Below are 8297 nucleotides of genomic sequence, written 5' to 3' on the forward strand. Positions count from 1 at the left end.
AAATTTTCATTGGGCTAGCTTTAGCTTGGTGGTTTGTCAGATGAGTTTTCTTTACATACAAATTAACCCTCAGTTCAGTTGAACCAAACATTTCAAAGTAAATAAGGATCCTATTTACCAAATTACCCTTAGCAGAACCCTCTTTCCCTTCTTCCTCTCCCACCCCCAGAAGAAATTCTGAGTCCACTCTGCCCTAAACTAGATTCTGGAAATTGAAAGATACCTGATACTTGGGAGAATTTCAGCCCTGAATAACTCACTCATGATAGAATGAGGAAACCCTATCTGAATAAACATGATTCAGGCTCATAAAAGATCCTATCCCATCCAGGGAGGGAAACAAGCTAAGAAAGTCTTCTTGTTAGCAGCCACATTAGATCTTCAGCACACATGACCCCCACCCTCACAGCCAGCTTCTTACTGGTCATTAGCCACTAATGACACCTACTGATGACAGGGCAATGCCAAAGGCAGAAATGGTGGGTGGCTCACATGTAAATTTTAAGAGTCCCTGCTCTCCAGTATATTTCCTTTCCTACTCTTGGACCCCCATTCTAAATTCCTCTAAGCGGTGTTGTTTAGATGTTTGGATTAGATTCCCATTTTGCCAATTGTGCATCTGTTTTTCTCTCCAGTACAGGAATCAAGTGAAGGTTAGAAACAGTTCATTGGCTGTGTAAGGAGATAGGTCCCTGCAAACCAAATCAGAGCCAAACCATTAAGCCATTAGGTTTTGTGTTCTCATGTTTTACAGCACTCTTATTCACCAGCCGTGGCGGGAGGCTTTCTGACATGCTTTTGACCTTCTGAGGATAAGGTCATGTAGCACCTCAGCCCTGCAGAGTGAGCACACAAGGCTCTTTGTTCCTTCCATGGGCAATGCCGCCTGACCCTGTGGTCTGGGCTTATGTAGGAAACAAATTTGATGTTGTGATTTGAGGGGTACTAAGCAGGTTTCTCTCTCCTCTCACTTTTCCCTAGCTAATGCCTTAACCCAAATATTCCAAATATCTCCCAGATGGCATGTGATCACAAAATCATTTTGAACTAAGAAGATTACAAGTGAATATTATGCTGGAATGTTGACCATTAACTTTATATGTTGCTTCCTAACAAATGAAGATTTATAGGTTAAAAACAAACTCTTAAAGCTGTACCTATTCCCTAGATTATCCTCTACCATTCTTTCACAATATTTCCAAAGCTATTTATTTGTTCATTGATCAAAAAGACATATAAAAGTTCTCAAAAATCTATTGGTTTATTGGCCAAAAAGACATATAAAAGGAACCTGAAGAAGCACTCACTAGTGACCTCTCACACACTATACTAGACAGATAGGTACTTATATCATGATTCCAGATCAAACGAATCTGAGTAAGCTATTTCATCAGATTTGCTATAAATTCTTTTCTGGTGAATTCTTTCCTGCTCTTTGTATTCATGAGATCCTTCATGTCCTCCTTAAGGGTTTTCTAATTGTCTTAGCACCTACATGAGCAAATTAATTTGAAAATATATTTTTGGAACTATAATTTCAAATTGTTATTTGGAAAGTAGAGGCCTCCTCAGCTGATGTAAAGACTGCAGTGGTGTACAGGAGGAGCAGGAGAGTAGTTGACATCTAGAGAACAATCTTGCTCTGGGTTTTGATTGCTATTATGAATAATGGTCATGCTTTCTGCTGTCCTTACTTCTGAGTATGATCCAGATTAAGGAAAAACAACAATGAGCAATAAGCATATACCAAACAAAGCAGCATGTCATCTGAACTTCAAAGTTTAAGCAAGCTCAGCTCTCAACCTGAAGATAGTTCTCATTGTCTACAAAATGAGAATAAGGTGTGGTGGCTCATGTCTGTAATCCTAACTCCTCAGGAGGCTGAGATCTGAGAATCCCAGTTTCAAAGCCAACCTGGACACTAAAGAATGTGACTCTGATCTCCAGTTAACCACTAGAAAACTGGAATGGTGCTGTGGCTTAAGAGGTAGGGCGGTAGACTTGAGCTGGAGAATTCAGGGACAGCATCCAGACTGAGAGTTCAAGCCCATGACCCCCCTCAAAAAAATGAGAATAAGGAAACAGGATCTATATGATTACTTCCACTATGAAGTCTTCATAACTTCTCTTTTAAATTAGGATTTCATACCTTGTTTATTGTTTTATTTTTATTTTAGTGTGTGTGTGTGTGTGTGTGTGTGTGTGTGTGTGTGTGTGTGTGTGTGTTGGGGGGAGTGTCATGGGGCTTGAACTCAGCCTAGGCACTGTCCCTGAGCTCTTCAGCTCAAGGTTACCACCCTACCCCTGGGCCTGGCCATTGTCCCTGAGCTCTTCAGCTCAAGGTTACTGCCTTAGCCTTGAGCCAAGCCCCACTTCCCATTTTCTAGAGGTTAATTGGAGATAAGAGTCTCAGGTCCTTTTGTACCTGGGCTGGCTTTGAACCAATATCCTCAGATCACAGCCTCCATTGTAGCTACGATTACAGATGTGAGCCACAACGCTCAGCCATACCTTGTTTATTTATAAATTCTCTCATATCTGTTCAGTGGACACTTCAGGCCATATGGAACACCCTTAGGGATCAACTTCAGGAATTAGCTATTCTTAGTAAGTAGTCTCTAACTATGACAATTTTCTGAGCTGACAGAAATGGGATAGCATAAACTATCATTTCCACTCTTTCTTGGATGTAGTTTTCCTCTCAATTATACAGGAAACAATGATAAGAACAGTGGTGGGAAGGTTAGTACAAAATATTTACATTTTTTGTTCTTCAGTTATGAAGTCAATCCTATTTCCATTTTTCTACTATTACCATCCATCAGATAACCTCTAGCCACAAGGATGCATTATACAACTTGATTCGGAAATAGACAGTATTTCATATATGGCCTTTCTTCCTGGCTAATGTGAAGATAAACTATTACTTATACAAGTTGTGGAATAATTAATTTTCACATTATATTCTAGGTAAGTTGATAAGAAAAAGAAATAAGTCAGAGAGGAAAGGTGACTTGTATAAATAGCTAGTGAATGGCCTCAGAACTGATAATGTAGCCCAACTTTACTAAATATGCATCACTATCACTCAGGAAATCCACTGAGTACTTTCATATATTTAAATTATTTTTATAACTCAGAAGTTTGATTATAGTGGCTTAAACAGAGTGGTCAGCAATGAGTCCAAGTATCTAATTCTCACTCAGCATGGTCCCTCAAAATACCTAGATTTATTCCTCACGTAAGAGAAAGATATAGACCATTCTTCTTTTAAAAAATCACAACTTTTGGGAAGGGAGTTTGGCCTAGTGGTAGAGTGCTTGCCTAACATGCACAAAGACCTGGGTTCAATTCCTCAGTACCACATACATAGAAAAATAAGCCGGAAATGGTGCTGAGGCTCAAGTGGTAGAGCTCTAGCCTTGAGAAAGTCCAAGAACAGTGCTCAGGCCCTCAGCTCAAGCCCAGGAGTGCCAAAAACAAACAAAAATCACAACTGGTCGCCTGACCTGGTTGTATGTGTTTGTAATCCCAGCTATTCAGGGAACAGATAGATTTAGGAGGACTGTGGGACAAAAAAAAAATTAGTGAGAGACCATATAGGGAAAAGCAAAACCAAAGCAAAACAAGCCAGCCAGGTGCTTGTGATTTATGCCTATAATTCTAGCTAGCTGGCAGGCTGAAAATTAGAGGATCACAGTTTGAAGCCAGTTCATAAAGAAACCTCTTCACAACCTGTAACTATGTGCAGCCCAAGCTTTATGGGAATCTGAGATTAGGAAATTAGGGTACCAGGCTAGTCCAAGTAAAAAAAGTACATGTCCACATAAAGAAAGCTGGATGAATGGACACATCTCAACAATCACAGAGACAAGAGCCCAAAACAAGTGACTAAGACTCAGACACATGCTGGAAGCAAGAAGGGAAACCCATACTAAAAGTGACTAGTAAGTCAAAAGAAAGAGAGAGAAAGAGAGGGGGGGAGAGAGAGAGAGAGAGAGAGAGAGAGAGAGAGAGAGAGAGAGAGAGAGAGAGAGAGAGAGAGAGAGAGAGAGAGAGAGAGAAAGAGAAAGAGGGCAGAGAAGAGGGGAGAGAGGGAGGGAGAGACATGTACCCATTACCTGATTTATAAAATGGTTACCCTCTGTACAACACCTTAACAATAAAATTGATTTTTTTAAAAAGCAGCCATTGGAAAACATTGTACTAGGTAATTAGCAGAATTACAAATATTACCAGAAAAAGGAAAATTACTAGCATGATGGGATATGACTGCCATACAGAAGCTGGAGACATGAGAATTAATCTTAAAAAAAAAATTAAAGGCAAAGGTCAAGTGTTAGAGCCTTTAGTGTCTATGGGGCCCTGAGTTCAATTCTCATTATTGCAAAAATAAGAAAAAGAAATGGATATGGGGGGAGGGAGGGAGGGGGAAAGAAGGAGGTGAGGGCAAAGGGGAGAAAGGAAGAGGAAAGCAAAAGAATGGAGGCAAGGAAAAGGGAAGAAAGGAAGGAAGGCAGGCAGGCTGGCGGGAGGGAGGGAAGGAAGGAAAGAAGGAAGGGAGGAAGGAAGGAAGGGAGGAAGGAAGGAAGGAAGGAAGGAAGGTAGGAAGGAAGGAAGGAAGGAAGGAAGCCAGGCTACAAGATGTTCAAGTTTTAGTGCCATTGTCTGTGAGATTTTTAGTGAACTTGAATATTGATTACAATAACAACAGCACAAAAATTCCTTACCTAACCACACATTAATGGATGGACAGAATGGGAGAACATGAGGATTTAAGAGAAATATCCACAGACAGGGTTTTAATCTTCACAGTTGTAAAGGTTGCAGTATATAACTCTTGATAAAAATGGTGAAGAGCTGAAAAGATTTTACATATTCATTAATAAAAAGAAATTTAATGGGACTAAAAACTCACTGAAAAAATATTATTGAACTAATTAGAAGTATCCTCTTTTTCTGCACTATGAGTGCCAAGGAAACTGAGATATTCATCACCAGAAAAACCTTGAATTGAATTTCCAAATGCAGGTGATTTAAGTAATCACTAAGTACTCTTGAGTCCATGTGAACTGCTGAAGTATTTATAAATATTTCTCTTAAATGCACACATTTTTAAGTTTATTCAGACAGGTGTGGGAATATATCATACGTTAACAAACTGTCAAAACTCTTGACAAAGAGTAAACAAATTGTGGTAATGTTTTTAGAAGAGCACAGATCTTTGTATGACATAAAATCCAATGCCAAAGAAAATCAGCAGGCCCATCTGCAGTAAGAAAAAGAAAGCTTAGGAAAAAAATTCCCATCTTTCTGCAGATGTCATTTTACTTGCCAAGAAATTGAGTCTTATAAACCATTATCATGCCTGACTTGGCCTTAAAAGTTTTTAGACCTAATAGGTGATCAAGGTGTGGGAACAACAATGGAAATGCTGCTTCTTAAAGTTGAGTTGAGAGGCTATGACAAGCACAGGAAAACTTTGCCAAGGCCCAAAAAGAGGTGTATGAGAGATATAGAATCGGAAGAGGGAGCGGCATGGTGATGCTTTCCTGAAAAGCTAAAGCTTAAAATAAGGTAGTAGAATGATTCCTAAAATGTTACTAGACCATAAATTTCACTACAAAACTGAAAGGTAGATGATTTCAGTGGCTCAGACATATAATCTAGCTACTCAGAAGGCTGAGATCTGAAGATCGCGGTTCAGAGCCAGTCTGGGCGCTAAAGACTGTGAGACTGTTATCTCCAATTAACCACTAGAAAATTGGAAGTGGAGCTGTGGCTGAAGGGGTAGGGTGGTAGCCTTGAGCTGAAGAGCTCAGGGACAATGCCCAGGCCAAGTCCAAGTCCCATGACTCTTTCTCTCTCTCTCTCTCTCTCTCTCTCTCTCTCTCTCTCTCTCTCTCTCTCTCTCTCTCTCTCTCACACACACACACACACACACACACACACACACACACACAAAGTAATCCCTCTTACAAGATAGGCTTGGTTTATGCACTGATTTTGACTTTTTTTCTTATTTTTGTATACTTTAAATGGAATAACCCTGAACAGAAATTAATGTGTCCAAGGATTACGTGAATATATGTATACGTATATATTCAAGATTCTCTTCTAGGAATGAGAGGATTTTTAGCTATGTAGCAATAGTAGCTACAGCAGTATTTCTCTGTTTCCATGTCTCTCATTAGTGGACATCAGGTCTCTACATCTACCAAAATAACTAATAATTGTGACAACAATGTAAAACAATCAACCATTACATTAAACTATCTGAAAAATAAAATTTTGGGATAACCTTTTTAGTAGTAAGAAAAAATTGAAATCCTTAGAAATGAATGAACAATTCTATTGGATTTTAAAAAAAATATATCTTCTATCTTGGCACTACTGGCTCACATCTGTAATCCTAACTACTAGATTAGGGCGTGGTCAGGAGCAGCTCCTCAGAGAAGGCAACCCCCAAGGAGCCCTGGAGAGAGCCTACCGCTATCTACCCTCAGTAAGGGCCACAAGGAATGTGCTTTTTAGTCCTAAAAGAGGATGTGAGCTGTACTTCACAATGTGTCCATCAATGAGAAATCTGAAAGAAAATAAGTGGAAAGGTCATGCTTTCCAACAATAACAAAAAAGAATAAAGTTGCAGATTTAAACACATGCACATACACACACACACACACACACACACACACACACTATCACAATTTCCTAAATCTGAATGTCAAGTGTTTTCCTTTAAATAAATGTCTCTAATTAAAAGTATCTGATTAAATGTATACAAAATAAGATATATATTCTTAAACTATCTGAAACAACTTATTATTTCAAAATATTAAGCTGACTCATTATTACAAAATAAATAAAATTTTCCAAAGCCAGAAAAAAAATGCATGCAGTTGACCAAAGAATTGCATAACAAATATCTAAAGACACCAGTTTTTCAATAATTAAAAACTGGACAAATGGTCTAGACACCTTACAAGGTGTATAATTTTTAATTGCATTTGTAATACTATTCAGCAATAAAATACAAACCTCCATAAAAACAACGAAGTGTTTTCAAAACTTTAAGGAGCTAATTAATTTCTACATTATTTAAATATGAAAAACTATTTTATTTACTTCTCAAAGGTATCATATTTTATTACAAAAGGTTAAGTAGATGCAATAAAAAAAGTAGAAAAAATGTGAATAAAAGTCCCAGCACCCTTGAAATAAATGAATAGAATAGAATAAGGCGGGGGAGGGAAGAAAAAAGAATGCAGAGGTTTGACATACTACCAGATTGACTCACTAAATAAAATGTCAAATATATTAAAATTAATGTGTTTGTATCCTAACAATGCAACCCTGCATCTAGTTTCTTTTCTTGGAACATCACAAAATATTTCTAAAATTCGTGGATAGAGATTATAAAAAACTTTAAAGTAATGATAATTCAGGAAGACAGTAAAAGTTTGAAAATATTGAAGTATAAAATAGGTAACATAAAATACGTGTAACATATGCACTGCAAATGAGCAAGAATTTATATGTTTCACTCTTAACAGGTAATACTCTAAGCAGAATGATGTCATAAAAATGAACAGGCCAAGTTCTAACTGGAAAGACCATCTAAATAAATATCATAAATAGTAAAATATTTTAAAACATTGCCTTCTCAGAGTAATAGAAATTAAGATGAATAAAGTCACTCTCCAAACTTGCTTATATTAAAGAGAAATAAATTTTTACTTGCCATCAGAAAAAGTATATACAAAATGATACTGGCATGTGCTTAATTTTCATAGCTAATAATACCACAATAAAAAGAAGTGCATTGTTTTTCTTCAGCTAGGAAAAATACCCTTGGTAGTCCTAAAACACTCTTTCTTATTCTAAAACACTCTTTGGGCGGAAGGAAGGAAGGAAGGAAGGAAGGAAGGAAGGAAGGAAGGAAGGAAGGAAGGAAGGAAGGAAGGAAAGGAAAGGAGGGAGGGAGGGAGGGAGGGAGGGAGGGAGGGAGGGAGGGAGGGAAAGGTAGGCCATAAGCAAAATCTATGAGAATAAGAGCCTAAATTATTTTTCAATATAGCTATGACTTCTTTAAAAAAAGAAGTCAGCAAGACGAAACTTCCCAAACTTTGTAACTGTTGGTGTCACTCTGACAGAAATGAGGACAGGGACATAGTGACCCAGAGATAGGCCTCTGCAGGTCACTGAAAATGCATGTCATCACAACATATAATACAGATTTTCTTTTGTTAAGCTGAGCATGGTGAGTGACTAAGAGCTCACATAAAGCTTAGCGATGT

Source organism: Megascapheus bottae, chromosome 7 (assembly GCF_031878675.1).
Source record: "Megascapheus bottae isolate mThoBot1 chromosome 7, mThoBot2.hap1, whole genome shotgun sequence".
In the NCBI taxonomy this organism is placed as follows: domain Eukaryota; kingdom Metazoa; phylum Chordata; class Mammalia; order Rodentia; family Geomyidae; genus Megascapheus; species Megascapheus bottae.